The 25,918-nt window shown below is 47.5% G+C and overlaps 15 non-coding genes across 15 annotated transcripts; all 15 read left to right on the top strand.

Annotated features, from left to right (window-relative positions):
• The first annotated feature begins 1,566 nt into the window (after positions 1–1,566).
• Positions 1,567–1,686, top strand: trnal-caa (transfer RNA leucine (anticodon CAA)). The gene is made up of 2 exons: positions 1,567–1,604; positions 1,626–1,686. It is a non-coding gene; the product is annotated as a tRNA-Leu (tRNA).
• Positions 1,687–3,504: 1,818 nt separating this feature from the next.
• On the top strand, positions 3,505–3,623 carry trnal-uaa (transfer RNA leucine (anticodon UAA)). Its single transcript has 2 exons — positions 3,505–3,542; positions 3,579–3,623. It is a non-coding gene; the product is annotated as a tRNA-Leu (tRNA).
• Positions 3,624–5,437: 1,814 nt separating this feature from the next.
• Positions 5,438–5,557, top strand: trnal-caa (transfer RNA leucine (anticodon CAA)). Its single transcript has 2 exons — positions 5,438–5,475; positions 5,512–5,557. It is a non-coding gene; the product is annotated as a tRNA-Leu (tRNA).
• A 1,782-nt stretch (positions 5,558–7,339) lies between these two features.
• Positions 7,340–7,459, top strand: trnal-caa (transfer RNA leucine (anticodon CAA)). The gene is made up of 2 exons: positions 7,340–7,377; positions 7,414–7,459. It is a non-coding gene; the product is annotated as a tRNA-Leu (tRNA).
• Positions 7,460–9,277: 1,818 nt separating this feature from the next.
• On the top strand, positions 9,278–9,397 carry trnal-caa (transfer RNA leucine (anticodon CAA)). The gene is made up of 2 exons: positions 9,278–9,315; positions 9,352–9,397. It is a non-coding gene; the product is annotated as a tRNA-Leu (tRNA).
• A 1,812-nt stretch (positions 9,398–11,209) lies between these two features.
• On the top strand, positions 11,210–11,328 carry trnal-uaa (transfer RNA leucine (anticodon UAA)). Its single transcript has 2 exons — positions 11,210–11,247; positions 11,284–11,328. It is a non-coding gene; the product is annotated as a tRNA-Leu (tRNA).
• Positions 11,329–13,146: 1,818 nt separating this feature from the next.
• On the top strand, positions 13,147–13,266 carry trnal-uaa (transfer RNA leucine (anticodon UAA)). Its single transcript has 2 exons — positions 13,147–13,184; positions 13,221–13,266. It is a non-coding gene; the product is annotated as a tRNA-Leu (tRNA).
• A 721-nt stretch (positions 13,267–13,987) lies between these two features.
• On the top strand, positions 13,988–14,107 carry trnal-caa (transfer RNA leucine (anticodon CAA)). Its single transcript has 2 exons — positions 13,988–14,025; positions 14,062–14,107. It is a non-coding gene; the product is annotated as a tRNA-Leu (tRNA).
• A 1,820-nt stretch (positions 14,108–15,927) lies between these two features.
• trnal-caa (transfer RNA leucine (anticodon CAA)) lies at positions 15,928–16,047 on the top strand. The gene is made up of 2 exons: positions 15,928–15,965; positions 16,002–16,047. It is a non-coding gene; the product is annotated as a tRNA-Leu (tRNA).
• Positions 16,048–17,861: 1,814 nt separating this feature from the next.
• Positions 17,862–17,980, top strand: trnal-uaa (transfer RNA leucine (anticodon UAA)). The gene is made up of 2 exons: positions 17,862–17,899; positions 17,936–17,980. It is a non-coding gene; the product is annotated as a tRNA-Leu (tRNA).
• Positions 17,981–19,798: 1,818 nt separating this feature from the next.
• Positions 19,799–19,918, top strand: trnal-uaa (transfer RNA leucine (anticodon UAA)). Its single transcript has 2 exons — positions 19,799–19,836; positions 19,873–19,918. It is a non-coding gene; the product is annotated as a tRNA-Leu (tRNA).
• Positions 19,919–20,639: 721 nt separating this feature from the next.
• Positions 20,640–20,759, top strand: trnal-caa (transfer RNA leucine (anticodon CAA)). The gene is made up of 2 exons: positions 20,640–20,677; positions 20,714–20,759. It is a non-coding gene; the product is annotated as a tRNA-Leu (tRNA).
• Positions 20,760–22,579: 1,820 nt separating this feature from the next.
• Positions 22,580–22,698, top strand: trnal-uaa (transfer RNA leucine (anticodon UAA)). Its single transcript has 2 exons — positions 22,580–22,617; positions 22,654–22,698. It is a non-coding gene; the product is annotated as a tRNA-Leu (tRNA).
• A 1,818-nt stretch (positions 22,699–24,516) lies between these two features.
• trnal-uaa (transfer RNA leucine (anticodon UAA)) lies at positions 24,517–24,636 on the top strand. Its single transcript has 2 exons — positions 24,517–24,554; positions 24,591–24,636. It is a non-coding gene; the product is annotated as a tRNA-Leu (tRNA).
• Positions 24,637–25,355: 719 nt separating this feature from the next.
• On the top strand, positions 25,356–25,475 carry trnal-caa (transfer RNA leucine (anticodon CAA)). Its single transcript has 2 exons — positions 25,356–25,393; positions 25,430–25,475. It is a non-coding gene; the product is annotated as a tRNA-Leu (tRNA).
• The last annotated feature ends 443 nt before the right edge of the window (positions 25,476–25,918 follow it).

Below are 25,918 nucleotides of genomic sequence, written 5' to 3'. Positions count from 1 at the left end.
GAGAGAGTGTGTGTGTGAGAGGGAGGGAGAGTGTGTGTGTGTGAGAGAGAGTATTATGTGTGTGAGAGAGTGTGTGTGTGAGTTTGTGTGTGAGAGAGTGTGTGTATATGGGAGAGATAGAGTGTGTTTGTGAGAGTGTGTGTGTGCGTGTGTGAGAGAGATAAAGTGTATGTGTGAGTGTGAGAGAGAGTGTGTGTGTGAGAGAGAGAGATAGGGTGTGTATATGTGTGTGAGAGAGAGTGAATTTGTATGTGTCTGTGCGAGAGAGACAGAGAGAGCATGAGTCTGTGTGTGAGAGAGAGTGTGTGTCTGTGTGTCTGTGTATGACAGTGTGTGTGAGAGAGAATGTGTGTGAGAGAGAATGTGTGTGAGAGAGAGTGTGTCTGTGAGAGAGAGTGCGTGTGTGTGTGTATGTGAGAGAGAGTGTGTTTGTGTGTGGGTGTGAGAGACAGATAGAGAGTGTGTGAATGTGAGAGAGAGTGTATATGTGTGTGAGAGAGATTGTGTGTGCATGTGAGTGTTTGGGTGTGTGTGTGAGAGAGAGAGTGCGTGTGTGTGAGAGAGAGTGTGTGTTTGTGAGAGAGAGTGTGTATGTCTACATGTGTTTGTGTGTGAGAGAGAGAGTGTGTCTGTGAGAGAGTGTATATGTGTGGATAGAGAGAGAGAGCATGTGTGTGTGAGAGAGAGTGTGTGTTTGTGAGAGAGAGAGAGTATGTGTGTGAGAGAGAGTGCATGTGTGTGAGAGAGAGGGTGTGTGTGTGTGAGAGAGAGAGAGAGAGAGTGCGTGTGTGTGAGAAAGAGTGTGTGTGAGGGAGAGGGAGTGTATGTGTGCATGTGAGAGAGTGTGTGTGTTTGTGTGAGAGAGAGAGGAAGAATTTGTTAGTGTGTGTGAGAGAGAGTGTGTGTGTGAGAGAGAGTGTGTGTTTGTGTGAGAGAGTGTGTGTGAGAGTGTGGGTTTGTGTGAGAGAGAGTGTGTGTGTGTGTGTGAGACAGAAAGAGTGTGTGTGTGAGAGAGAGAGAAAGCGCGTGTGTGAGAGAGAGAGTGTGTGTGTATGTGTGAGAGAGAGAAAGAGAGAATTTTTGTGTGTGTGCGTGAGAGAGTGTGTTTTTGTGTGTGTGTTTGTGTGTGTGTGAGACAGAAAGAGTATGTGTGTGTGTGAGAGAGAGTGAGAGAGCGTGAGTGTGTCATGTGAGAGAGTGAGTGTGTGTGAGAGAGTGACAGTGTGTGTGTGATAGTGAGTGTGTGAGAGAGTATGTGCATGTGAGAGAGAGAGTGTGTGTGAGAGAGACAGAAAGAGGGAGAATATGTGTGTGTGAGAGGGAGAGAGTGTGTTTGTGTGTGGGTGTGAGAGACAGATAGAGAGTGTGTGTGTGCATGTGCATGTGAGAGAGTGAGTGTGTGTGTGTGTGTGTGTGCGAGAGTGAGACTGTGTATGAGGGATTGTTGCTGAGTGTGAATGCAAGGGAGCTGCAGAAATGCGGAATTGCATTTTGTGTCTGCACAAGAGCAAGGTGACTAATTGTACAGAGTGAGAAAGACATCTGGAAGGGCATCTGCAGCAGCTTGTCAGGATGGCCGAGTGGTCTAAGGCGCCAGACTCAAGGAGTGTTAGTCCTTGCTCTGCATCTGGGCTTGTGAATTCTGCTCCCTTCCTAGGGGCGTGGGTTCAAATCCCACTCCTGACATTCTCCACTTTTCCTCAAACAAACCTTCCCACACCCACACAATGCCCCCAAATTTCACAGCTTATTCGAGAGGAGTCACTCCCCCTTCACAAAGATGGAAGAATCCAACCCCTCGGTTTAAAAGATAAGGCTGAGGCATTTGCAGCAATATTGTGTGAGAGAGGGAGCGTTTATGTGAGTGAGTGTGTTTGTGACAGAGAGAGGGTGAATTTTTATGTGTGTGAGAGAGTGTGCTTCTGTGTGAGAGAGAGAGTGTGTGTGTGAGAGGGAGGGAGAGTGTGTGTGTGTGAGAGAGAGTATTATGTGTGTGAGAGAGTGTGTGTGTGAGTTTGTGTGTGAGAGAGTGTGTGTATATGGGAGAGATAGAGTGTGTTTGTGAGAGTGTGTGTGTGCGTGTGTGAGAGAGATAAAGTGTATGTGTGAGTGTGAGAGAGAGTGTGTGTGTGAGAGAGAGAGATAGGGTGTGTATATGTGTGTGAGAGAGAGTGAATTTGTATGTGTCTGTGCGAGAGAGACAGAGAGAGCATGAGTCTGTGTGTGAGAGAGAGTGTGTGTCTGTGTGTCTGTGTATGACAGTGTGTGTGAGAGAGAATGTGTGTGAGAGAGAATGTGTGTGAGAGAGAGTGTGTCTGTGAGAGAGAGTGCGTGTGTGTGTGTATGTGAGAGAGAGTGTGTTTGTGTGTGGGTGTGAGAGACAGATAGAGAGTGTGTGAGTGTGTGTGCATGTGAGAGAGAGTGTATATGTGTGTGAGAGAGATTGTGTGTGCATGTGAGTGTTTGGGTGTGTGTGTGAGAGAGAGAGTGCGTGTGTGTGAGAGAGAGTGTGTGTTTGTGAGAGAGAGTGTGTATGTCTACATGTGTTTGTGTGTGAGAGAGAGAGTGTGTCTGTGAGAGAGTGTATATGTGTGGATAGAGAGAGAGAGCATGTGTGTGTGAGAGAGAGTGTGTGTTTGTGAGAGAGAGAGAGTATGTGTGTGAGAGAGAGTGCATGTGTGTGAGAGAGAGGGTGTGTGTGTGTGAGAGAGAGAGAGAGTGCGTGTGTGTGAGAAAGAGTGTGTGTGAGGGAGAGGGAGTGTATGTGTGCATGTGAGAGAGTGTGTGTGTTTGTGTGAGAGAGAGAGGAAGAATTTGTTAGTGTGTGTGAGAGAGAGTGTGTGTGTGAGAGAGAGTGTGTGTTTGTGTGAGAGAGTGTGTGTGAGAGTGTGGGTTTGTGTGAGAGAGAGTGTGTGTGTGTGTGTGAGACAGAAAGAGTGTGTGTGTGAGAGAGAGAGAAAGCGCGTGTGTGAGAGAGAGAGTGTGTGTGTATGTGTGAGAGAGAGAAAGAGAGAATTTTTGTGTGTGTGCGTGAGAGAGTGTGTTTTTGTGTGAGTGTGTTTGTGTGTGTGTGAGACAGAAAGAGTATGTGTGTGTGTGAGAGAGAGTGAGAGAGCGTGAGTGTGTCATGTGAGAGAGTGAGTGTGTGTGAGAGAGTGACAGTGTGTGTGTGATAGTGAGTGTGTGAGAGAGTATGTGCATGTGAGAGAGAGAGTGTGTGTGAGAGAGACAGAAAGAGGGAGAATATGTGTGTGTGAGAGGGAGAGAGTGTGTTTGTGTGTGGGTGTGAGAGACAGATAGAGAGTGTGTGTGTGCATGTGCATGTGAGAGAGTGAGTGTGTGTGTGTGTGTGTGCGAGAGTGAGACTGTGTATGAGGGATTGTTGCTGAGTGTGAATGCAAGGGAGCTGCAGAAATGCGGAATTGCATTTTGTGTCTGCACAAGAGCAAGGTGACTAATTGTACAGAGTGAGAAAGACATCTGGAAGGGCATCTGCAGCAGCTTGTCAGGATGGCCGAGTGGTCTAAGGCGCCAGACTTAAGGAGTGTTAGTCCTTGCTCTGCATCTGGGCTTGTGAATTCTGGTCCCTTTTAGGGGCGTGGGTCCAAATCCCACTCCTGACATTCTCCACTTTTCCTCAAACAAACCTTCCCACTCCCACACAATGCCCCCAAATTTCACAGCTTATTCGAGAGGAGTCACTCCCCCTTCACAAAGATGGAAGAATCCAACCCCTCGGTTTAAAAGATAAGGCTGAGGCATTTGCAGCAATATTGTGTGAGAGAGGGAGCGTTTATGTGAGTGAGTGTGTTTGTGACAGAGAGAGGGTGAATTTTTATGTGTGTGAGAGAGTGTGCTTGTGTGTGAGAGAGAGAGTGTGTGTGTGAGAGGGAGGGAGAGTGTGTGTGTGTGAGAGAGAGTATTATGTGTGTGAGAGAGTGTGTGTGTGAGTTTGTGTGTGAGAGAGTGTGTGTATATGGGAGAGATAGAGTGTGTTTGTGAGAGTGTGTGTGTGCGTGTGTGAGAGAGATAAAGTGTATGTGTGAGTGTGAGAGAGAGTGTGTGTGTGAGAGAGAGAGATAGGGTGTGTATATGTGTGTGAGAGAGAGTGAATTTGTATGTGTCTGTGCGAGAGAAACAGAGAGAGCATGAGTCTGTGTGTGAGAGAGAGTGTGTGTCTGTGTGTCTGTGTATGACAGTGTGTGTGAGAGAGAATGTGTGTGAGAGAGAATGTGTGTGAGAGAGAGTGTGTCTGTGAGAGAGAGTGCGTGTGTGTGTGTATGTGAGAGAGAGTGTGTTTGTGTGTGGGTGTGAGAGACAGATAGAGAGTGTGTGAGTGTGTGTGCATGTGAGAGAGAGTGTATATGTGTGTGAGAGAGATTGTGTGTGCATGTGAGTGTTTGGGTGTGTGTGTGAGAGAGAGAGTGCGTGTGTGTGAGAGAGAGTGTGTGTTTGTGAGAGAGAGTGTGTATGTCTACATGTGTTTGTGTGTGAGAGAGAGAGTGTGTCTGTGAGAGAGTGTATATGTGTGGATAGAGAGAGAGAGCATGTGTGTGTGAGAGAGAGTGTGTGTTTGTGAGAGAGAGAGAGTATGTGTGTGAGAGAGAGTGCATGTGTGTGAGAGAGAGGGTGTGTGTGTGTGAGAGAGAGAGAGAGAGTGCGTGTGTGTGAGAAAGAGTGTGTGTGAGGGAGAGGGAGTGTATGTGTGCATGTGAGAGAGTGTGTGTGTTTGTGTGAGAGAGAGAGGAAGAATTTGTTAGTGTGTGTGAGAGAGAGTGTGTGTGTGAGAGAGAGTGTGTGTTTGTGTGAGAGAGTGTGTGTGAGAGTGTGGGTTTGTGTGAGAGAGAGTGTGTGTGTGTGTGTGAGACAGAAAGAGTGTGTGTGTGAGAGAGAGAGAAAGCGCGTGTGTGAGAGAGAGAGTGTGTGTGTATGTGTGAGAGAGAGAAAGAGAGAATTTTTGTGTGTGTGCGTGAGAGAGTGTGTTTTTGTGTGAGTGTGTTTGTGTGTGTGTGAGACAGAAAGAGTATGTGTGTGTGTGAGAGAGAGTGAGAGAGCGTGAGTGTGTCATGTGAGAGAGTGAGTGTGTGTGAGAGAGTGACAGTGTGTGTGTGATAGTGAGTGTGTGAGAGAGTATGTGCATGTGAGAGAGAGAGTGTGTGTGAGAGAGACAGAAAGAGGGAGAATATGTGTGTGTGAGAGGGAGAGAGTGTGTTTGTGTGTGGGTGTGAGAGACAGATAGAGAGTGTGTGTGTGCATGTGCATGTGAGAGAGTGAGTGTGTGTGTGTGCGAGAGTGAGACTGTGTATGAGGGATTGTTGCTGAGTGTGAATGCAAGGGAGCTGCAGAAATGCGGAATTGCATTTTGTGTCTGCACAAGAGCAAGGTGACTAATTGTACAGAGTGAGAAAGACATCTGGAAGGGCATCTGCAGCAGCTTGTCAGGATGGCCGAGTGGTCTAAGGCGCCAGACTCAAGGAGTGTTAGTCCTTGCTCTGCATCTGGGCTTGTGAATTCTGGTCCCTTCCTAGGGGCGTGGGTTCAAATCCCACTCCTGACATTCTCCACTTTTCCTCAAACAAACCTTCCCACACCCACACAATGCCCCCAAATTTCACAGCTTAATCGAGAGGAGTCACTCCCCCTTCACAAAGATGGAAGAATCCAACCCCTGGGTTTCAAAGATAAGGCTGAGGCATTTGCAGCAATATTGTGTGAGAGAGGGAGCGTTTATGTGAGTGAGTGTGTTTGTGACAGAGAGAGGGTGAATTTTTATGTGTGTGAGAGAGTGTGCTTGTGTGTGAGAGAGAGAGTGTGTGTGTGAGAGGGAGGGAGAGTGTGTGTGTGTGAGAGAGAGTATTATGTGTGTGAGAGAGTGTGTGTGTGAGTTTGTGTGTGAGAGAGTGTGTGTATATGGGAGAGATAGAGTGTGTTTGTGAGAGTGTGTGTGTGCGTGTGTGAGAGAGATAAAGTGTATGTGTGAGTGTGAGAGAGAGTGTGTGTGTGAGAGAGAGAGATAGGGTGTGTATATGTGTGTGAGAGAGAGTGAATTTGTATGTGTCTGTGCGAGAGAAACAGAGAGAGCATGAGTCTGTGTGTGAGAGAGAGTGTGTGTCTGTGTGTCTGTGTATGACAGTGTGTGTGAGAGAGAATGTGTGTGAGAGAGAATGTGTGTGAGAGAGAGTGTGTCTGTGAGAGAGAGTGCGTGTGTGTGTGTATGTGAGAGAGAGTGTGTTTGTGTGTGGGTGTGAGAGACAGATAGAGAGTGTGTGAGTGTGTGTGCATGTGAGAGAGAGTGTATATGTGTGTGAGAGAGATTGTGTGTGCATGTGAGTGTTTGGGTGTGTGTGTGAGAGAGAGAGTGCGTGTGTGTGAGAGAGAGTGTGTGTTTGTGAGAGAGAGTGTGTATGTCTACATGTGTTTGTGTGTGAGAGAGAGAGTGTGTCTGTGAGAGAGTGTATATGTGTGGATAGAGAGAGAGAGCATGTGTGTGTGAGAGAGAGTGTGTGTTTGTGAGAGAGAGAGAGTATGTGTGTGAGAGAGAGTGCATGTGTGTGAGAGAGAGGGTGTGTGTGTGTGAGAGAGAGAGAGAGTGCGTGTGTGTGAGAAAGAGTGTGTGTGAGGGAGAGAGAGTGTATGTGTGCATGTGAGAGAGTGTGTGTGTTTGTGTGAGAGAGAGAGGAAGAATTTGTTAGTGTGTGTGAGAGAGAGTGTGTGTGTGAGAGAGAGTGTGTGTTTGTGTGAGAGAGTGTGTGTGTGTGTGTGTGAGACAGATAGAGTGTGTGTGTGAGAGAGAGAAAGCGCGTGTGTGAGAGAGAGAGTGTGTGTGTATGTGTGAGAGAGAGAAAGAGAGAATTTTTGTGTGTGTGCGTGAGAGAGTGTGTTTTTGTGTGAGTGTGTTTGTGTGTGTGTGAGACAGAAAGAGTATGTGTGTGTGTGAGAGAGAGTGAGAGAGCGTGAGTGTGTCATGTGAGAGAGTGAGTGTGTGTGAGAGAGTGACAGTGTGTGTGTGATAGTGAGTGTGTGAGAGAGTATGTGCATGTGAGAGAGAGAGTGTGTGTGAGAGAGACAGAAAGAGGGAGAATATGTGTGTGTGAGAGGGAGAGAGTGTATTTGTGTGTGGGTGTGAGAGACAGATAGAGAGTGTGTGTGTGCATGTGCATGTGAGAGAGTGAGTGTGTGTGTGTGTGTGCGAGAGTGAGACTGTGTATGAGGGATTGTTGCTGAGTGTGAATGCAAGGGAGCTGCAGAAATGCGGAATTGCATTTTGTGTCTGCACAAGAGCAAGGTGACTAATTGTACAGAGTGAGAAAGACATCCGGAAGGGCATCTGCAGCAGCTTGTCAGGATGGCCGAGTGGTCTAAGGCGCCAGACTCAAGGAGTGTTAGTCCTTGCTCTGTATCTGGGCTTGTGAATTCTGGTCCCTTTCTAGGGGCGTGGGTTCAAATCCCACTCCTGACATTCTCCCCTTTTCCCCAAACAAACCTTCCCACACCCACACAATGCCCCCAAATTTCACAGCTTATTCGAGAGGAGTCACTCCCCCTTCACAAAGATGGAAGAATCCAACCCCTGGGTTTAAAAGATAAGGCTGAGGCATTTGCAGCAATATTGTGTGAGAGAGGGAGCGTTTATGTGAGTGAGTGTGTTTGTGACAGAGAGAGGGTGAATTTTTATGTGTGTGAGAGAGTGTGCTTGTGTGTGAGAGAGAGAGTGTGTGTGTGAGAGGGAGGGAGAGTGTGTGTGTGTGAGAGAGAGTATTATGTGTGTGAGAGAGTGTGTGTGAGTTTGTGTGTGAGAGAGTGTGTGTATATGGGAGAGATAGAGTGTGTTTGTGAGAGTGTGTGTGTGCGTGTGTGAGAGAGATAAAGTGTATGTGTGAGTGTGAGAGAGAGTGTGTGTGTGAGAGAGAGAGATAGGGTGTGTATATGTGTGTGAGAGAGAGTGAATTTGTATGTGTCTGTGCGAGAGAGACAGAGAGAGCATGAGTCTGTGTGTGAGAGAGAGTGTGTGTCTGTGTGTCTGTGTATGACAGTGTGTGTGAGAGAGAATGTGTGTGAGAGAGAATGTGTGTGAGAGAGAGTGTGTCTGTGAGAGAGAGTGCGTGTGTGTGTGTATGTGAGAGAGAGTGTGTTTGTGTGTGGGTGTGAGAGACAGATAGAGAGTGTGTGAGTGTGTGTGCATGTGAGAGAGAGTGTATATGTGTGTGAGAGAGATTGTGTGTGCATGTGAGTGTTTGGGTGTGTGTGTGAGAGAGAGAGTGCGTGTGTGTGAGAGAGAGTGTGTGTTTGTGAGAGAGAGTGTGTATGTCTACATGTGTTTGTGTGTGAGAGAGAGAGTGTGTCTGTGAGAGAGTGTATATGTGTGGATAGAGAGAGAGAGCATGTGTGTGTGAGAGAGAGTGTGTGTTTGTGAGAGAGAGAGAGTATGTGTGTGAGAGAGAGTGCATGTGTGTGAGAGAGAGGGTGTGTGTGTGTGTGAGAGAGAGAGAGAGTGCGTGTGTGTGAGAAAGAGTGTGTGTGAGGGAGAGGGAGTGTATGTGTGCATGTGAGAGAGTGTGTGTGTTTGTGTGAGAGAGAGAGGAAGAATTTGTTAGTGTGTGTGAGAGAGAGTGTGTGTGTGAGAGAGAGTGTGTGTTTGTGTGAGAGAGTGTGTGTGAGAGTGTGGGTTTGTGTGAGAGAGAGTGTGTGTGTGTGTGTGAGACAGAAAGAGTGTGTGTGTGAGAGAGAGAGAAAGCGCGTGTGTGAGAGAGAGAGTGTGTGTGTATGTGTGAGAGAGAGAAAGAGAGAATTTTTGTGTGTGTGCATGAGAGAGTGTGTTTTTGTGTGAGTGTGTTTGTGTGTGTGTGAGACAGAAAGAGTATGTGTGTGTGTGAGAGAGAGTGAGAGAGCGTGAGTGTGTCATGTGAGAGAGTGAGTGTGTGTGAGAGAGTGACAGTGTGTGTGTGATAGTGAGTGTGTGAGAGAGTATGTGCATGTGAGAGAGAGAGTGTGTGTGAGAGAGACAGAAAGAGGGAGAATATGTGTGTGTGAGAGGGAGAGAGTGTGTTTGTGTGTGGGTGTGAGAGACAGATAGAGAGTGTGTGTGTGCATGTGCATGTGAGAGAGTGAGTGTGTGTGTGTGTGTGTGCGAGAGTGAGACTGTGTATGAGGGATTGTTGCTGAGTGTGAATGCAAGGGAGCTGCAGAAATGCGGAATTGCATTTTGTGTCTGCACAAGAGCAAGGTGACTAATTGTACAGAGTGAGAAAGACATCTGGAAGGGCATCTGCAGCAGCTTGTCAGGATGGCCGAGTGGTCTAAGGCGCCAGACTCAAGGAGTGTTAGTCCTTGCTCTGCATCTGGGCTTGTGAATTCTGGTCCCTTCCTAGGGGGGTGGGTTCAAATCCCACTCCTGACATTCTCCACTTTTGCTCAAACAAACCTTCCCACACCCACACAATGCCCCCAAATTTCACAGCTTATTCGAGAGGAGTCACTCCCCCTTCACAAAGATGGAAGAATCCAACCCCTCGGTTTAAAAGATAAGGCTGAGGCATTTGCAGCAATATTGTGTGAGAGAGGGAGCGTTTATGTGAGTGAGTGTGTTTGTGACAGAGAGAGGGTGAATTTTTATGTGTGTGAGAGAGTGTGCTTGTGTGTGAGAGAGAGAGTGTGTGTGTGAGAGGGAGGGAGAGTGTGTGTGTGTGAGAGAGAGTATTATGTGTGTGAGAGAGTGTGTGTGTGAGTTTGTGTGTGAGAGAGTGTGTGTATATGGGAGAGATAGAGTGTGTTTGTGAGAGTGTGTGTGTGCGTGTGTGAGAGAGATAAAGTGTATGTGTGAGTGTGAGAGAGAGTGTGTGTGTGAGAGAGAGAGATAGGGTGTGTATATGTGTGTGAGAGAGAGTGAATTTGTATGTGTCTGTGCGAGAGAGACAGAGAGAGCATGAGTCTGTGTGTGAGAGAGAGTGTGTGTCTGTGTGTCTGTGTATGACAGTGTGTGTGAGAGAGAATGTGTGTGAGAGAGAATGTGTGTGAGAGAGAGTGTGTCTGTGAGAGAGAGTGCGTGTGTGTGTGTATGTGAGAGAGAGTGTGTTTGTGTGTGGGTGTGAGAGACAGGTAGAGAGTGTGTGAGTGTGTGTGCATGTGAGAGAGAGTGTATATGTGTGTGAGAGAGATTGTGTGTGCATGTGAGTGTTTGGGTGTGTGTGTGAGAGAGAGAGTGCGTGTGTGTGTGAGAGAGTGTGTGTTTGTGAGAGAGAGTGTGTATGTCTACATGTGTTTGTGTGTGAGAGAGAGAGTGTGTCTGTGAGAGAGTGTATATGTGTGGATAGAGAGAGAGAGCATGTGTGTGTGAGAGAGAGTGTGTGTTTGTGAGAGAGAGAGAGTATGTGTGTGAGAGAGAGTGCATGTGTGTGAGAGAGAGGGTGTGTGTGTGTGAGAGAGAGAGAGAGAGTGCGTGTGTGTGAGAAAGAGTGTGTGTGAGGGAGAGGGAGTGTATGTGTGCATGTGAGAGAGTGTGTGTGTTTGTGTGAGAGAGAGAGGAAGAATTTGTTAGTGTGTGTGAGAGAGAGTGTGTGTGTGAGAGAGAGTGTGTGTTTGTGTGAGAGAGTGTGTGTGAGAGTGTGGGTTTGTGTGAGAGAGAGTGTGTGTGTGTGTGAGACAGAAAGAGTGTGTGTGTGAGAGAGAGAGAAAGCGCGTGTGTGAGAGAGAGAGTGTGTGTGTATGTGTGAGAGAGAGAAAGAGAGAATTTTTGTGTGTGTGCGTGAGAGAGTGTGTTTTTGTGTGAGTGTGTTTGTGTGTGTGTGAGACAGAAAGAGTATGTGTGTGTGTGAGAGAGAGTGAGAGAGCGTGAGTGTGTCATGTGAGAGAGTGAGTGTGTGTGAGAGAGTGACAGTGTGTGTGTGATAGTGAGTGTGTGAGAGAGTATGTGCATGTGAGAGAGAGAGTGTGTGTGAGAGAGACAGAAAGAGGGAGAATATGTGTGTGTGAGAGGGAGAGAGTGTGTTTGTGTGTGGGTGTGAGAGACAGATAGAGAGTGTGTGTGTGCATGTGCATGTGAGAGAGTGAGTGTGTGTGTGTGCGAGAGTGAGACTGTGTATGAGGGATTGTTGCTGAGTGTGAATGCAAGGGAGCTGCAGAAATGCGGAATTGCATTTTGTGTCTGCACAAGAGCAAGGTGACTAATTGTACAGAGTGAGAAAGACATCTGGAAGGGCATCTGCAGCAGCTTGTCAGGATGGCCGAGTGGTCTAAGGCGCCAGACTTAAGGAGTGTTAGTCCTTGCTCTGCATCTGGGCTTGTGAATTCTGGTCCCTTTTAGGGGCGTGGGTCCAAATCCCACTCCTGACATTCTCCACTTTTCCTCAAACAAACCTTCCCACTCCCACACAATGCCCCCAAATTTCACAGCTTTTTCGAGAGGAGTCACTCCCCCTTCACAAAGATGGAAGAATCCAATCCCTTGGTTTAAAAGATAAGGCTGAGGCATTTGCAGCAATTTTGTGTGAGAGAGGGAGCGTTTATGTGAGTGAGTGTGTTTGTGACAGAGAGAGGGTGAATTTTTATGTGTGTGAGAGAGTGTGCTTGTGTGTGAGAGAGAGAGTGTGTGTGTGAGAGGGAGGGAGAGTGTGTGTGTGTGAGAGAGAGTATTATGTGTGTGAGAGAGTGTGTGTGTGAGTTTGTGTGTGAGAGAGTGTGTGTATATGGGAGAGATAGAGTGTGTTTGTGAGAGTGTGTGTGTGCGTGTGTGAGAGAGATAAAGTGTATGTGTGAGTGTGAGAGAGAGTGTGTGTGTGAGAGAGAGAGATAGGGTGTGTATATGTGTGTGAGAGAGAGTGAATTTGTATGTGTCTGTGCGAGAGAAACAGAGAGAGCATGAGTCTGTGTGTGAGAGAGAGTGTGTGTCTGTGTGTCTGTGTATGACAGTGTGTGTGAGAGAGAATGTGTGTGAGAGAGAATGTGTGTGAGAGAGAGTGTGTCTGTGAGAGAGAGTGCGTGTGTGTGTGTATGTGAGAGAGAGTGTGTTTGTGTGTGGGTGTGAGAGACAGATAGAGAGTGTGTGAGTGTGTGTGCATGTGAGAGAGAGTGTATATGTGTGTGAGAGAGATTGTGTGTGCATGTGAGTGTTTGGGTGTGTGTGTGAGAGAGAGAGTGCGTGTGTGTGAGAGAGAGTGTGTGTTTGTGAGAGAGAGTGTGTATGTCTACATGTGTTTGTGTGTGAGAGAGAGAGTGTGTCTGTGAGAGAGTGTATATGTGTGGATAGAGAGAGAGAGCATGTGTGTGTGAGAGAGAGTGTGTGTTTGTGAGAGAGAGAGAGTATGTGTGTGAGAGAGAGTGCATGTGTGTGAGAGAGAGGGTGTGTGTGTGTGAGAGAGAGAGAGAGAGTGCGTGTGTGTGAGAAAGAGTGTGTGTGAGGGAGAGGGAGTGTATGTGTGCATGTGAGAGAGTGTGTGTGTTTGTGTGAGAGAGAGAGGAAGAATTTGTTAGTGTGTGTGAGAGAGAGTGTGTGTGTGAGAGAGAGTGTGTGTTTGTGTGAGAGAGTGTGTGTGTGAGAGTGTGGGTTTGTGTGAGAGAGAGTGTGTGTGTGTGTGTGAGACAGATAGAGTGTGTGTGTGAGAGAGAGAAAGCGCGTGTGTGAGAGAGAGAGTGTGTGTGTATGTGTGAGAGAGAGAAAGAGAGAATTTTTGTGTGTGTGCGTGAGAGAGTGTGTTTTTGTGTGAGTGTGTTTGTGTGTGTGTGAGACAGAAAGAGTATGTGTGTGTGTGAGAGAGAGTGAGAGAGCGTGAGTGTGTCATGTGAGAGAGTGAGTGTGTGTGAGAGAGTGACAGTGTGTGTGTGATAGTGAGTGTGTGAGAGAGTATGTGCATGTGAGAGAGAGAGTGTGTGTGAGAGAGACAGAAAGAGGGAGAATATGTGTGTGTGAGAGGGAGAGAGTGTATTTGTGTGTGGGTGTGAGAGACAGATAGAGAGTGTGTGTGTGCATGTGCATGTGAGAGAGTGAGTGTGTGTGTGTGTGTGCGAGAGTGAGACTGTGTATGAGGGATTGTTGCTGAGTGTGAATGCAAGGGAGCTGCAGAAATGCGGAATTGCATTTTGTGTCTGCACAAGAGCAAGGTGACTAATTGTACAGAGTGAGAAAGACATCTGGAAGGGCATCTGCAGCAGCTTGTCAGGATGGCCGAGTGGTCTAAGGCGCCAGACTTAAGGAATGTTAGTCCTTGCTCTGCATCTGGGCTTGTGAATTCTGGTCCCTTTCTAGGGGCGTGGGTTTAAATCCCACTCCTGACATTCTCCCCTTTTCCCCAAACAAACCTTCCCACACACACACACTGCCCCCAAATTTCACAGCTTCTTGGAGAGGAGTCACTCCCCCTTCACAAAGATGGAAGAATCCAACCCCTTGGTTTCAAAGATAAGGCTGAGGCATTTGCAACAATTTTGTTTGAGCGTGTGACAGATGGAGCGTTTATGTGAGTGAGTGTGTTTGTGACAGAGAGAGGGCTAATTTTTATGTGTGTGAGAGAGTGTGCTTGTGTGTGAGAGAGTGAGTGTGTGCATGTGAGAGAGTGGGAGTGTGTGTGAGAGAGTGTGTGTGTGTTTGTGTGTGAGAGAGAGAGGTAGAATTTGTTAGTGTGTGTGAGAAAGAGCGTGTGTGTGAGAGAGAGTGTGTGTGTAAGAGAGAGTGTGTCTTTGTGTGAGAGAGTGTGTGTGTGAGAGTGTGGGTTTGTGTGAGAGAGAGAGTGTGTGTGAGAGAGTGTGTGAGAGGGTCTGTGTGAGAGAGTGTGTGTGTGTGTGTGAGAGGGAGTGTGTGTGTCAGTGTGTGTGAGAGGGTGTGTGAGAGAGAGAGAGTGTGTGTGTATGAGAGAGTGGGTGTCTATGAGGGATTGTTGCTGAGTGTGAATGCAAGGGAGCTGCAGAAATGCGGAATTGCATTTTGTGTCTGCACAAGAGCAAGGTGACTAATTGTACAGAGTGAGAAAGACATCTGGAAGGGCATCTGCAGCAGCTTGTCAGGATGGCCGAGTGGTCTAAGGCGCCAGACTCAAGGAGTGTTAGTCCTTGCTCTGCATCTGGGCTTGTGAATTCTGGTCCCTTCCTAGGGGCGTGGGTTCAAATCCCACTCCTGACATTCTCCACTTTTCCTCAAACAAACCTTCCCACACCCACACAATGCCCCCAAATTTCACAGCTTAATCGAGAGGAGTCACTCCCCCTTCACAAAGATGGAAGAATCCAACCCCTCGGTTTAAAAGATAAGGCTGAGGCATTTGCAGCAATATTGTGTGAGAGAGGGAGCGTTTATGTGAGTGAGTGTGTTTGTGACAGAGAGAGGGTGAATTTTTATGTGTGTGAGAGAGTGTGCTTGTGTGTGAGAGAGAGAGTGTGTGTGTGAGAGGGAGGGAGAGTGTGTGTGTGTGAGAGAGAGTATTATGTGTGTGAGAGAGTGTGTGTGTGAGTTTGTGTGTGAGAGAGTGTGTGTATATGGGAGAGATAGAGTGTGTTTGTGAGAGTGTGTGTGTGCGTGTGTGAGAGAGATAAAGTGTATGTGTGAGTGTGAGAGAGAGTGTGTGTGTGAGAGAGAGAGATAGGGTGTGTATATGTGTGTGAGAGAGAGTGAATTTGTATGTGTCTGTGCGAGAGAGACAGAGAGAGCATGAGTCTGTGTGTGAGAGAGAGTGTGTGTCTGTGTGTCTGTGTATGACAGTGTGTGTGAGAGAGAATGTGTGTGAGAGAGAATGTGTGTGAGAGAGAGTGTGTCTGTGAGAGAGAGTGCGTGTGTGTGTGTATGTGAGAGAGAGTGTGTTTGTGTGTGGGTGTGAGAGACAGATAGAGAGTGTGTGAGTGTGTGTGCATGTGAGAGAGAGTGTATATGTGTGTGAGAGAGATTGTGTGTGCATGTGAGTGTTTGGGTGTGTGTGTGAGAGAGAGAGTGCGTGTGTGTGAGAGAGAGTGTGTGTTTGTGAGAGAGAGTGTGTATGTCTACATGTGTTTGTGTGTGAGAGAGAGAGTGTGTCTGTGAGAGAGTGTATATGTGTGGATAGAGAGAGAGAGCATGTGTGTGTGAGAGAGAGTGTGTGTTTGTGAGAGAGAGAGAGTATGTGTGTGAGAGAGAGTGCATGTGTGTGAGAGAGAGGGTGTGTGTGTGTGTGAGAGAGAGAGAGAGTGCGTGTGTGTGAGAAAGAGTGTGTGTGAGGGAGAGGGAGTGTATGTGTGCATGTGAGAGAGTGTGTGTGTTTGTGTGAGAGAGAGAGGAAGAATTTGTTAGTGTGTGTGAGAGAGAGTGTGTGTGTGAGAGAGAGTGTGTGTTTGTGTGAGAGAGTGTGTGTGAGAGTGTGGGTTTGTGTGAGAGAGAGTGTGTGTGTGTGTGTGAGACAGAAAGAGTGTGTGTGTGAGAGAGAGAGAAAGCGCGTGTGTGAGAGAGAGAGTGTGTGTGTATGTGTGAGAGAGAGAAAGAGAGAATTTTTGTGTGTGTGCATGAGAGAGTGTGTTTTTGTGTGAGTGTGTTTGTGTGTGTGTGAGACAGAAAGAGTATGTGTGTGTGTGAGAGAGAGTGAGAGAGCGTGAGTGTGTCATGTGAGAGAGTGAGTGTGTGTGAGAGAGTGACAGTGTGTGTGTGATAGTGAGTGTGTGAGAGAGTATGTGCATGTGAGAGAGAGAGTGTGTGTGAGAGAGACAGAAAGAGGGAGAATATGTGTGTGTGAGAGGGAGAGAGTGTGTTTGTGTGTGGGTGTGAGAGACAGATAGAGAGTGTGTGTGTGCATGTGCATGTGAGAGAGTGAGTGTGTGTGTGTGTGTGTGCGAGAGTGAGACTGTGTATGAGGGATTGTTGCTGAGTGTGAATGCAAGGGAGCTGCAGAAATGCGGAATTGCATTTTGTGTCTGCACAAGAGCAAGGTGACTAATTGTACAGAGTGAGAAAGACATCTGGAAGGGCATCTGCAGCAGCTTGTCAGGATGGCCGAGTGGTCTAAGGCGCCAGACTCAAGGAGTGTTAGTCCTTGCTCTGCATCTGGGCTTGTGAATTCTGGTCCCTTCCTAGGGGGGTGGGTTCAAATCCCACTCCTGACATTCTCCACTTTTGCTCAAACAAACCTTCCCACACCCACACAATGCCCCCAAATTTCACAGCTTATTCGAGAGGAGTCACTCCCCCTTCACAAAGATGGAAGAATCCAACCCCTCGGTTTAAAAGATAAGGCTGAGGCATTTGCAGCAATATTGTGTGAGAGAGGGAGCGTTTATGTGAGTGAGTGTGTTTGTGACAGAGAGAGGGTGAATTTTTATGTGTGTGAGAGAGTGTGCTTGTGTGTGAGAGAGAGAGTGTGTGTGTGAGAGGGAGGGAGAGTGTGTGTGTGTGAGAGAGAGTATTATGTGTGTGAGAGAGTGTGTGTGTGAGTTTGTGTGTGAGAGAGTGTGTGTATATGGGAGAGATAGAGTGTGTTTGTGAGAGTGTGTGTGTGCGTGTGTGAGAGAGATAAAGTGTATGTGTGAGTGTGAGAGAGAGTGTGTGTGTGAGAGAGAGAGATAGGGTGTGTATATGTGTGTGAGAGAGAGTGAATTTGTATGTGTCTGTGCGAGAGAGACAGAGAGAGCATGAGTCTGTGTGTGAGAGAGAGTGTGTGTCTGTGTGTCTGTGTATGACAGTGTGTGTGAGAGAGAATGTGTGTGAGAGAGAATGTGTGTGAGAGAGAGTGTGTCTGTGAGAGAGAGTGCGTGTGTGTGTGTATGTGAGAGAGAGTGTGTTTGTGTGTGGGTGTGAGAGACAGGTAGAGAGTGTGTGAGTGTGTGTGCATGTGAGAGAGAGTGTATATGTGTGTGAGAGAGATTGTGTGTGCATGTGAGTGTTTGGGTGTGTGTGTGAGAGAGAGAGTGCGTGTGTGTGTGAGAGAGTGTGTGTTTGTGAGAGAGAGTGTGTATGTCTACATGTGTTTGTGTGTGAGAGAGAGAGTGTGTCTGTGAGAGAGTGTATATGTGTGGATAGAGAGAGAGAGCATGTGTGTGTGAGAGAGAGTGTGTGTTTGTGAGAGAGAGAGAGTATGTGTGTGAGAGAGAGTGCATGTGTGTGAGAGAGAGGGTGTGTGTGTGTGAGAGAGAGAGAGAGAGTGCGTGTGTGTGAGAAAGAGTGTGTGTGAGGGAGAGGGAGTGTATGTGTGCATGTGAGAGAGTGTGTGTGTTTGTGTGAGAGAGAGAGGAAGAATTTGTTAGTGTGTGTGAGAGAGAGTGTGTGTGTGAGAGAGAGTGTGTGTTTGTGTGAGAGAGTGTGTGTGAGAGTGTGGGTTTGTGTGAGAGAGAGTGTGTGTGTGTGTGTGAGACAGAAAGAGTGTGTGTGTGAGAGAGAGAGAAAGCGCGTGTGTGAGAGAGAGAGTGTGTGTGTATGTGTGAGAGAGAGAAAGAGAGAATTTTTGTGTGTGTGCGTGAGAGAGTGTGTTTTTGTGTGAGTGTGTTTGTGTGTGTGTGAGACAGAAAGAGTATGTGTGTGTGTGAGAGAGAGTGAGAGAGCGTGAGTGTGTCATGTGAGAGAGTGAGTGTGTGTGAGAGAGTGACAGTGTGTGTGTGATAGTGAGTGTGTGAGAGAGTATGTGCATGTGAGAGAGAGAGTGTGTGTGAGAGAGACAGAAAGAGGGAGAATATGTGTGTGTGAGAGGGAGAGAGTGTGTTTGTGTGTGGGTGTGAGAGACAGATAGAGAGTGTGTGTGTGCATGTGCATGTGAGAGAGTGAGTGTGTGTGTGTGCGAGAGTGAGACTGTGTATGAGGGATTGTTGCTGAGTGTGAATGCAAGGGAGCTGCAGAAATGCGGAATTGCATTTTGTGTCTGCACAAGAGCAAGGTGACTAATTGTACAGAGTGAGAAAGACATCTGGAAGGGCATCTGCAGCAGCTTGTCAGGATGGCCGAGTGGTCTAAGGCGCCAGACTTAAGGAGTGTTAGTCCTTGCTCTGCATCTGGGCTTGTGAATTCTGGTCCCTTTTAGGGGCGTGGGTCCAAATCCCACTCCTGACATTCTCCACTTTTCCTCAAACAAACCTTCCCACTCCCACACAATGCCCCCAAATTTCACAGCTTTTTCGAGAGGAGTCACTCCCCCTTCACAAAGATGGAAGAATCCAATCCCTTGGTTTAAAAGATAAGGCTGAGGCATTTGCAGCAATTTTGTGTGAGAGAGGGAGCGTTTATGTGAGTGAGTGTGTTTGTGACAGAGAGAGGGTGAATTTTTATGTGTGTGAGAGAGTGTGCTTGTGTGTGAGAGAGAGAGTGTGTGTGTGAGAGGGAGGGAGAGTGTGTGTGTGTGAGAGAGAGTATTATGTGTGTGAGAGAGTGTGTGTGTGAGTTTGTGTGTGAGAGAGTGTGTGTATATGGGAGAGATAGAGTGTGTTTGTGAGAGTGTGTGTGTGCGTGTGTGAGAGAGATAAAGTGTATGTGTGAGTGTGAGAGAGAGTGTGTGTGTGAGAGAGAGAGATAGGGTGTGTATATGTGTGTGAGAGAGAGTGAATTTGTATGTGTCTGTGCGAGAGAAACAGAGAGAGCATGAGTCTGTGTGTGAGAGAGAGTGTGTGTCTGTGTGTCTGTGTATGACAGTGTGTGTGAGAGAGAATGTGTGTGAGAGAGAATGTGTGTGAGAGAGAGTGTGTCTGTGAGAGAGAGTGCGTGTGTGTGTGTATGTGAGAGAGAGTGTGTTTGTGTGTGGGTGTGAGAGACAGATAGAGAGTGTGTGAGTGTGTGTGCATGTGAGAGAGAGTGTATATGTGTGTGAGAGAGATTGTGTGTGCATGTGAGTGTTTGGGTGTGTGTGTGAGAGAGAGAGTGCGTGTGTGTGAGAGAGAGTGTGTGTTTGTGAGAGAGAGTGTGTATGTCTACATGTGTTTGTGTGTGAGAGAGAGAGTGTGTCTGTGAGAGAGTGTATATGTGTGGATAGAGAGAGAGAGCATGTGTGTGTGAGAGAGAGTGTGTGTTTGTGAGAGAGAGAGAGTATGTGTGTGAGAGAGAGTGCATGTGTGTGAGAGAGAGGGTGTGTGTGTGTGAGAGAGAGAGAGAGAGTGCGTGTGTGTGAGAAAGAGTGTGTGTGAGGGAGAGGGAGTGTATGTGTGCATGTGAGAGAGTGTGTGTGTTTGTGTGAGAGAGAGAGGAAGAATTTGTTAGTGTGTGTGAGAGAGAGTGTGTGTGTGAGAGAGAGTGTGTGTTTGTGTGAGAGAGTGTGTGTGTGAGAGTGTGGGTTTGTGTGAGAGAGAGTGTGTGTGTGTGTGTGAGACAGATAGAGTGTGTGTGTGAGAGAGAGAAAGCGCGTGTGTGAGAGAGAGAGTGTGTGTGTATGTGTGAGAGAGAGAAAGAGAGAATTTTTGTGTGTGTGCGTGAGAGAGTGTGTTTTTGTGTGAGTGTGTTTGTGTGTGTGTGAGACAGAAAGAGTATGTGTGTGTGTGAGAGAGAGTGAGAGAGCGTGAGTGTGTCATGTGAGAGAGTGAGTGTGTGTGAGAGAGTGACAGTGTGTGTGTGATAGTGAGTGTGTGAGAGAGTATGTGCATGTGAGAGAGAGAGTGTGTGTGAGAGAGACAGAAAGAGGGAGAATATGTGTGTGTGAGAGGGAGAGAGTGTATTTGTGTGTGGGTGTGAGAGACAGATAGAGAGTGTGTGTGTGCATGTGCATGTGAGAGAGTGAGTGTGTGTGTGTGTGTGCGAGAGTGAGACTGTGTATGAGGGATTGTTGCTGAGTGTGAATGCAAGGGAGCTGCAGAAATGCGGAATTGCATTTTGTGTCTGCACAAGAGCAAGGTGACTAATTGTACAGAGTGAGAAAGACATCTGGAAGGGCATCTGCAGCAGCTTGTCAGGATGGCCGAGTGGTCTAAGGCGCCAGACTTAAGGAATGTTAGTCCTTGCTCTGCATCTGGGCTTGTGAATTCTGGTCCCTTTCTAGGGGCGTGGGTTTAAATCCCACTCCTGACATTCTCCCCTTTTCCCCAAACAAACCTTCCCACACACACACACTGCCCCCAAATTTCACAGCTTCTTGGAGAGGAGTCACTCCCCCTTCACAAAGATGGAAGAATCCAACCCCTTGGTTTCAAAGATAAGGCTGAGGCATTTGCAACAATTTTGTTTGAGCGTGTGACAGATGGAGCGTTTATGTGAGTGAGTGTGTTTGTGACAGAGAGAGGGCTAATTTTTATGTGTGTGAGAGAGTGTGCTTGTGTGTGAGAGAGTGAGTGTGTGCATGTGAGAGAGTGGGAGTGTGTGTGAGAGAGTGTGTGTGTGTTTGTGTGTGAGAGAGAGAGGTAGAATTTGTTAGTGTGTGTGAGAAAGAGCGTGTGTGTGAGAGAGAGTGTGTGTGTAAGAGAGAGTGTGTCTTTGTGTGAGAGAGTGTGTGTGTGAGAGTGTGGGTTTGTGTGAGAGAGAGAGTGTGTGTGAGAGAGTGTGTGAGAGGGTCTGTGTGAGAGAGTGTGTGTGTGTGTGTGAGAGGGAGTGTGTGTGTCAGTGTGTGTGAGAGGGTGTGTGAGAGAGAGAGAGTGTGTGTGTATGAGAGAGTGGGTGTCTATGAGGGATTGTTGCTGAGTGTGAATGCAAGGGAGCTGCAGAAATGCGGAATTGCATTTTGTGTCTGCACAAGAGCAAGGTGACTAATTGTACAGAGTGAGAAAGACATCTGGAAGGGCATCTGCAGCAGCTTGTCAGGATGGCCGAGTGGTCTAAGGCGCCAGACTCAAGGAGTGTTAGTCCTTGCTCTGCATCTGGGCTTGTGAATTCTGGTCCCTTCCTAGGGGCGTGGGTTCAAATCCCACTCCTGACATTCTCCACTTTTCCTCAAACAAACCTTCCCACACCCACACAATGCCCCCAAATTTCACAGCTTAATCGAGAGGAGTCACTCCCCCTTCACAAAGATGGAAGAATCCAACCCCTCGGTTTAAAAGATAAGGCTGAGGCATTTGCAGCAATATTGTGTGAGAGAGGGAGCGTTTATGTGAGTGAGTGTGTTTGTGACAGAGAGAGGGTGAATTTTTATGTGTGTGAGAGAGTGTGCTTCTGTGTGAGAGAGAGAGTGTGTGTGTGAGAGGGAGGGAGAGTGTGTGTGTGTGAGAGAGAGTATTATGTGTGTGAGAGAGTGTGTGTGTGAGTTTGTGTGTGAGAGAGTGTGTGTATATGGGAGAGATAGAGTGTGTTTGTGAGAGTGTGTGTGTGCGTGTGTGAGAGAGATAAAGTGTATGTGTGAGTGTGAGAGAGAGTGTGTGTGTGAGAGAGAGAGATAGGGTGTGTATATGTGTGTGAGAGAGAGTGAATTTGTATGTGTCTGTGCGAGAGAGACAGAGAGAGCATGAGTCTGTGTGTGAGAGAGAGTGTGTGTCTGTGTGTCTGTGTATGACAGTGTGTGTGAGAGAGAATGTGTGTGAGAGAGAATGTGTGTGAGAGAGAGTGTGTCTGTGAGAGAGAGTGCGTGTGTGTGTGTATGTGAGAGAGAGTGTGTTTGTGTGTGGGTGTGAGAGACAGATAGAGAGTGTGTGAGTGTGTGTGCATGTGAGAGAGAGTGTATATGTGTGTGAGAGAGATTGTGTGTGCATGTGAGTGTTTGGGTGTGTGTGTGAGAGAGAGAGTGCGTGTGTGTGAGAGAGAGTGTGTGTTTGTGAGAGAGAGTGTGTATGTCTACATGTGTTTGTGTGTGAGAGAGAGAGTGTGTCTGTGAGAGAGTGTATATGTGTGGATAGAGAGAGAGAGCATGTGTGTGTGAGAGAGAGTGTGTGTTTGTGAGAGAGAGAGAGTATGTGTGTGAGAGAGAGTGCATGTGTGTGAGAGAGAGGGTGTGTGTGTGTGAGAGAGAGAGAGAGAGTGCGTGTGTGTGAGAAAGAGTGTGTGTGAGGGAGAGGGAGTGTATGTGTGCATGTGAGAGAGTGTGTGTGTTTGTGTGAGAGAGAGAGGAAGAATTTGTTAGTGTGTGTGAGAGAGAGTGTGTGTGTGAGAGAGAGTGTGTGTTTGTGTGAGAGAGTGTGTGTGAGAGTGTGGGTTTGTGTGAGAGAGAGTGTGTGTGTGTGTGTGAGACAGAAAGAGTGTGTGTGTGAGAGAGAGAGAAAGCGCGTGTGTGAGAGAGAGAGTGTGTGTGTATGTGTGAGAGAGAGAAAGAGAGAATTTTTGTGTGTGTGCGTGAGAGAGTGTGTTTTTGTGTGAGTGTGTTTGTGTGTGTGTGAGACAGAAAGAGTATGTGTGTGTGTGAGAGAGAGTGAGAGAGCGTGAGTGTGTCATGTGAGAGAGTGAGTGTGTGTGAGAGAGTGACAGTGTGTGTGTGATAGTGAGTGTGTGAGAGAGTATGTGCATGTGAGAGAGAGAGTGTGTGTGAGAGAGACAGAAAGAGGGAGAATATGTGTGTGTGAGAGGGAGAGAGTGTGTTTGTGTGTGGGTGTGAGAGACAGATAGAGAGTGTGTGTGTGCATGTGCATGTGAGAGAGTGAGTGTGTGTGTGTGTGTGTGCGAGAGTGAGACTGTGTATGAGGGATTGTTGCTGAGTGTGAATGCAAGGGAGCTGCAGAAATGCGGAATTGCATTTTGTGTCTGCACAAGAGCAAGGTGACTAATTGTACAGAGTGAGAAAGACATCTGGAAGGGCATCTGCAGCAGCTTGTCAGGATGGCCGAGTGGTCTAAGGCGCCAGACTTAAGGAGTGTTAGTCCTTGCTCTGCATCTGGGCTTGTGAATTCTGGTCCCTTTTAGGGGCGTGGGTCCAAATCCCACTCCTGACATTCTCCACTTTTCCTCAAACAAACCTTCCCACTCCCACACAATGCCCCCAAATTTCACAGCTTTTTCGAGAGGAGTCACTCCCCCTTCACAAAGATGGAAGAATCCAATCCCTTGGTTTAAAAGATAAGGCTGAGGCATTTGCAGCAATTTTGTGTGAGAGAGGGAGCGTTTATGTGAGTGAGTGTGTTTGTGACAGAGAGAGGGTGAATTTTTATGTGTGTGAGAGAGTGTGCTTCTGTGTGAGAGAGAGAGTGTGTGTGTGAGAGGGAGGGAGAGTGTGTGTGTGTGAGAGAGAGTATTATGTGTGTGAGAGAGTGTGTGTGTGAGTTTGTGTGTGAGAGAGTGTGTGTATATGGGAGAGATAGAGTGTGTTTGTGAGAGTGTGTGTGTGCGTGTGTGAGAGAGATAAAGTGTATGTGTGAGTGTGAGAGAGAGTGTGTGTGTGAGAGAGAGAGATAGGGTGTGTATATGTGTGTGAGAGAGAGTGAATTTGTATGTGTCTGTGCGAGAGAGACAGAGAGAGCATGAGTCTGTGTGTGAGAGAGAGTGTGTGTCTGTGTGTCTGTGTATGACAGTGTGTGTGAGAGAGAATGTGTGTGAGAGAGAATGTGTGTGAGAGAGAGTGTGTCTGTGAGAGAGAGTGCGTGTGTGTGTGTATGTGAGAGAGAGTGTGTTTGTGTGTGGGTGTGAGAGACAGATAGAGAGTGTGTGAGTGTGTGTGCATGTGAGAGAGTGTGTATATGTGTGTGAGAGAGATTGTGTGTGCATGTGAGTGTTTGGGTGTGTGTGTGAGAGAGAGAGTGCGTGTGTGTGCGAGAGAGTGTGTGTTTGTGAGAGAGAGTGTGTATGTCTACATGTGTTTGTGTGTGAGAGAGAGAGTGTGTCTGTGAGAGAGTGTATATGTGTGGATAGAGAGAGAGAGCATGTGTGTGTGAGAGAGAGTGTGTGTTTGTGAGAGAGAGAGAGTATGTGTGTGAGAGAGAGTGCATGTGTGTGAGAGAGAGGGTGTGTGTGTGTGAGAGAGAGAGAGAGTGCGTGTGTGTGAGAAAGAGTGTGTGTGAGGGAGAGAGAGTGTATGTGTGCATGTGAGAGAGTGTGTGTGTTTGTGTGAGAGAGAGAGGAAGAATTTGTTAGTGTGTGTGAGAGAGAGTGTGTGTGTGAGAGAGAGTGTGTGTTTGTGTGAGAGAGTGTGTGTGTGAGAGTGTGGGTTTGTGTGAGAGAGAGTGTGTGTGTGTGTGTGAGACAGATAGAGTGTGTGTGTGAGAGAGAGAGAAAGCGCGTGTGTGAGAGAGAGAGTGTGTGTGTATGTGTGAGAGAGAGAAAGAGAGAATTTTTGTGTGTGTGCGTGAGAGAGTGTGTTTTTGTGTGAGTGTGTTTGTGTGTGTGTGAGACAGAAAGAGTATGTGTGTGTGTGAGAGAGAGTGAGAGAGCGTGAGTGTGTCATGTGAGAGAGTGAGTGTGTGTGAGAGAGTGACAGTGTGTGTGTGATAGTGAGTGTGTGAGAGAGTATGTGCATGTGAGAGAGAGAGTGTGTGTGAGAGAGACAGAAAGAGGGAGAATATGTGTGTGTGAGAGGGAGAGAGTGTATTTGTGTGTGGGTGTGAGAGACAGATAGAGAGTGTGTGTGTGCATGTGCATGTGAGAGAGTGAGTGTGTGTGTGTGTGTGCGAGAGTGAGACTGTGTATGAGGGATTGTTGCTGAGTGTGAATGCAAGGGAGCTGCAGAAATGCGGAATTGCATTTTGTGTCTGCACAAGAGCAAGGTGACTAATTGTACAGAGTGAGAAAGACATCTGGAAGGGCATCTGCAGCAGCTTGTCAGGATGGCCGAGTGGTCTAAGGCGCCAGACTTAAGGAATGTTAGTCCTTGCTCTGCATCTGGGCTTGTGAATTCTGGTCCCTTTCTAGGGGCGTGGGTTCAAATCCCTCTCCTGACATTCTCCCCTTTTCCCCAAACAAACCTTCCCACACACACACACTGCCCCCAAATTTCACAGCTTCTTGGAGAGGAGTCACTCCCCCTTCACAAAGATGGAAGAATCCAACCCCTCGGTTTCAAAGATAAGGCTGAGGCATTTGCAACAATTTTGTTTGAGCGTGTGACAGAGGGAGCGTTTATGTGAGTGAGTGTGTTTGTGACAGAGAGAGGGCTAATTTTTATGTGTGTGAGAGAGTGTGCTTGTGTGTGAGAGAGAGAGTGTGTGCATGTGAGAGAGTGGGAGTGTGTGTGAGAGAGTGTGTGTGTGTTTGTGTGTGAGAGAGAGAGGAAGAATTTGTTAGTGTGTGTGAGAAAGAGCGTGTGTGTGAGAGAGAGTGTGTGTGTAAGAGAGAGTGTGTCTTTGTGTGAGAGAGTGTGTGTGTGAGAGTGTGGGTTTGTGTGAGAGAGAGAGTGTGTGTGAGAGAGTGTGTGAGAGGGTCTGTGTGAGAGAGTGTGTGTGTGTGTGTGAGAGGGAGTGTGTGTGTCAGTGTGTGTGAGAGGGTGTGTGAGAGAGAGAGAGTGTGTGTGTGAGAGAGTGGGTGTCTATGAGGGATTGTTGCTGAGTGTGAATGCAAGGGAGCTGCAGAAATGCGGAATTGCATTTTGTGTCTGCACAAGAGCAAGGTGACTAATTGTACAGAGTGAGAAAGACATCTGGAAGGGCATCTGCAGCAGCTTGTCAGGATGGCCGAGTGGTCTAAGGCGCCAGACTCAAGGAGTGTTAGTCCTTGCTCTGCATCTGGGCTTGTGAATTCTGGTCCCTTCCTAGGGGCGTGGGTTCAAATCCCACTCCTGACATTCTCCACTTTTTCTCAAACAAACCTTCCCACACCCACACAATGCCCCCAAATTTCACAGCTTATTCGAGAGGAGTCACTCCCCCTTCACAAAGATGGAAGAATCCAACCCCTCGGTTTAAAAGATAAGGCTGAGGCATTTGCAGCAATATTGTGTGAGAGAGGGAGCGTTTATGTGAGTGAGTGTGTTTGTGACAGAGAGAGGGTGAATTTTTATGTGTGTGAGAGAGTGTGCTTCTGTGTGAGAGAGAGAGTGTGTGTGTGAGAGGGAGGGAGAGTGTGTGTGTGTGAGAGAGAGTATTATGTGTGTGAGAGAGTGTGTGTGTGAGTTTGTGTGTGAGAGAGTGTGTGTATATGGGAGAGATAGAGTGTGTTTGTGAGAGTGTGTGTGTGCGTGTGTGAGAGAGATAAAGTGTATGTGTGAGTGTGAGAGAGAGTGTGTGT

This window comes from Chiloscyllium plagiosum, unplaced genomic scaffold, assembly GCF_037043375.1.
Source record: "Chiloscyllium plagiosum isolate Xiang-an unplaced genomic scaffold, Cpla_swu_hap1 HiC_scaffold_24, whole genome shotgun sequence".
Classification (NCBI taxonomy): Eukaryota; Metazoa; Chordata; class Chondrichthyes; order Orectolobiformes; family Hemiscylliidae; genus Chiloscyllium; species Chiloscyllium plagiosum.
This window is presented reverse-complemented; position numbering and strand designations above follow the sequence as displayed.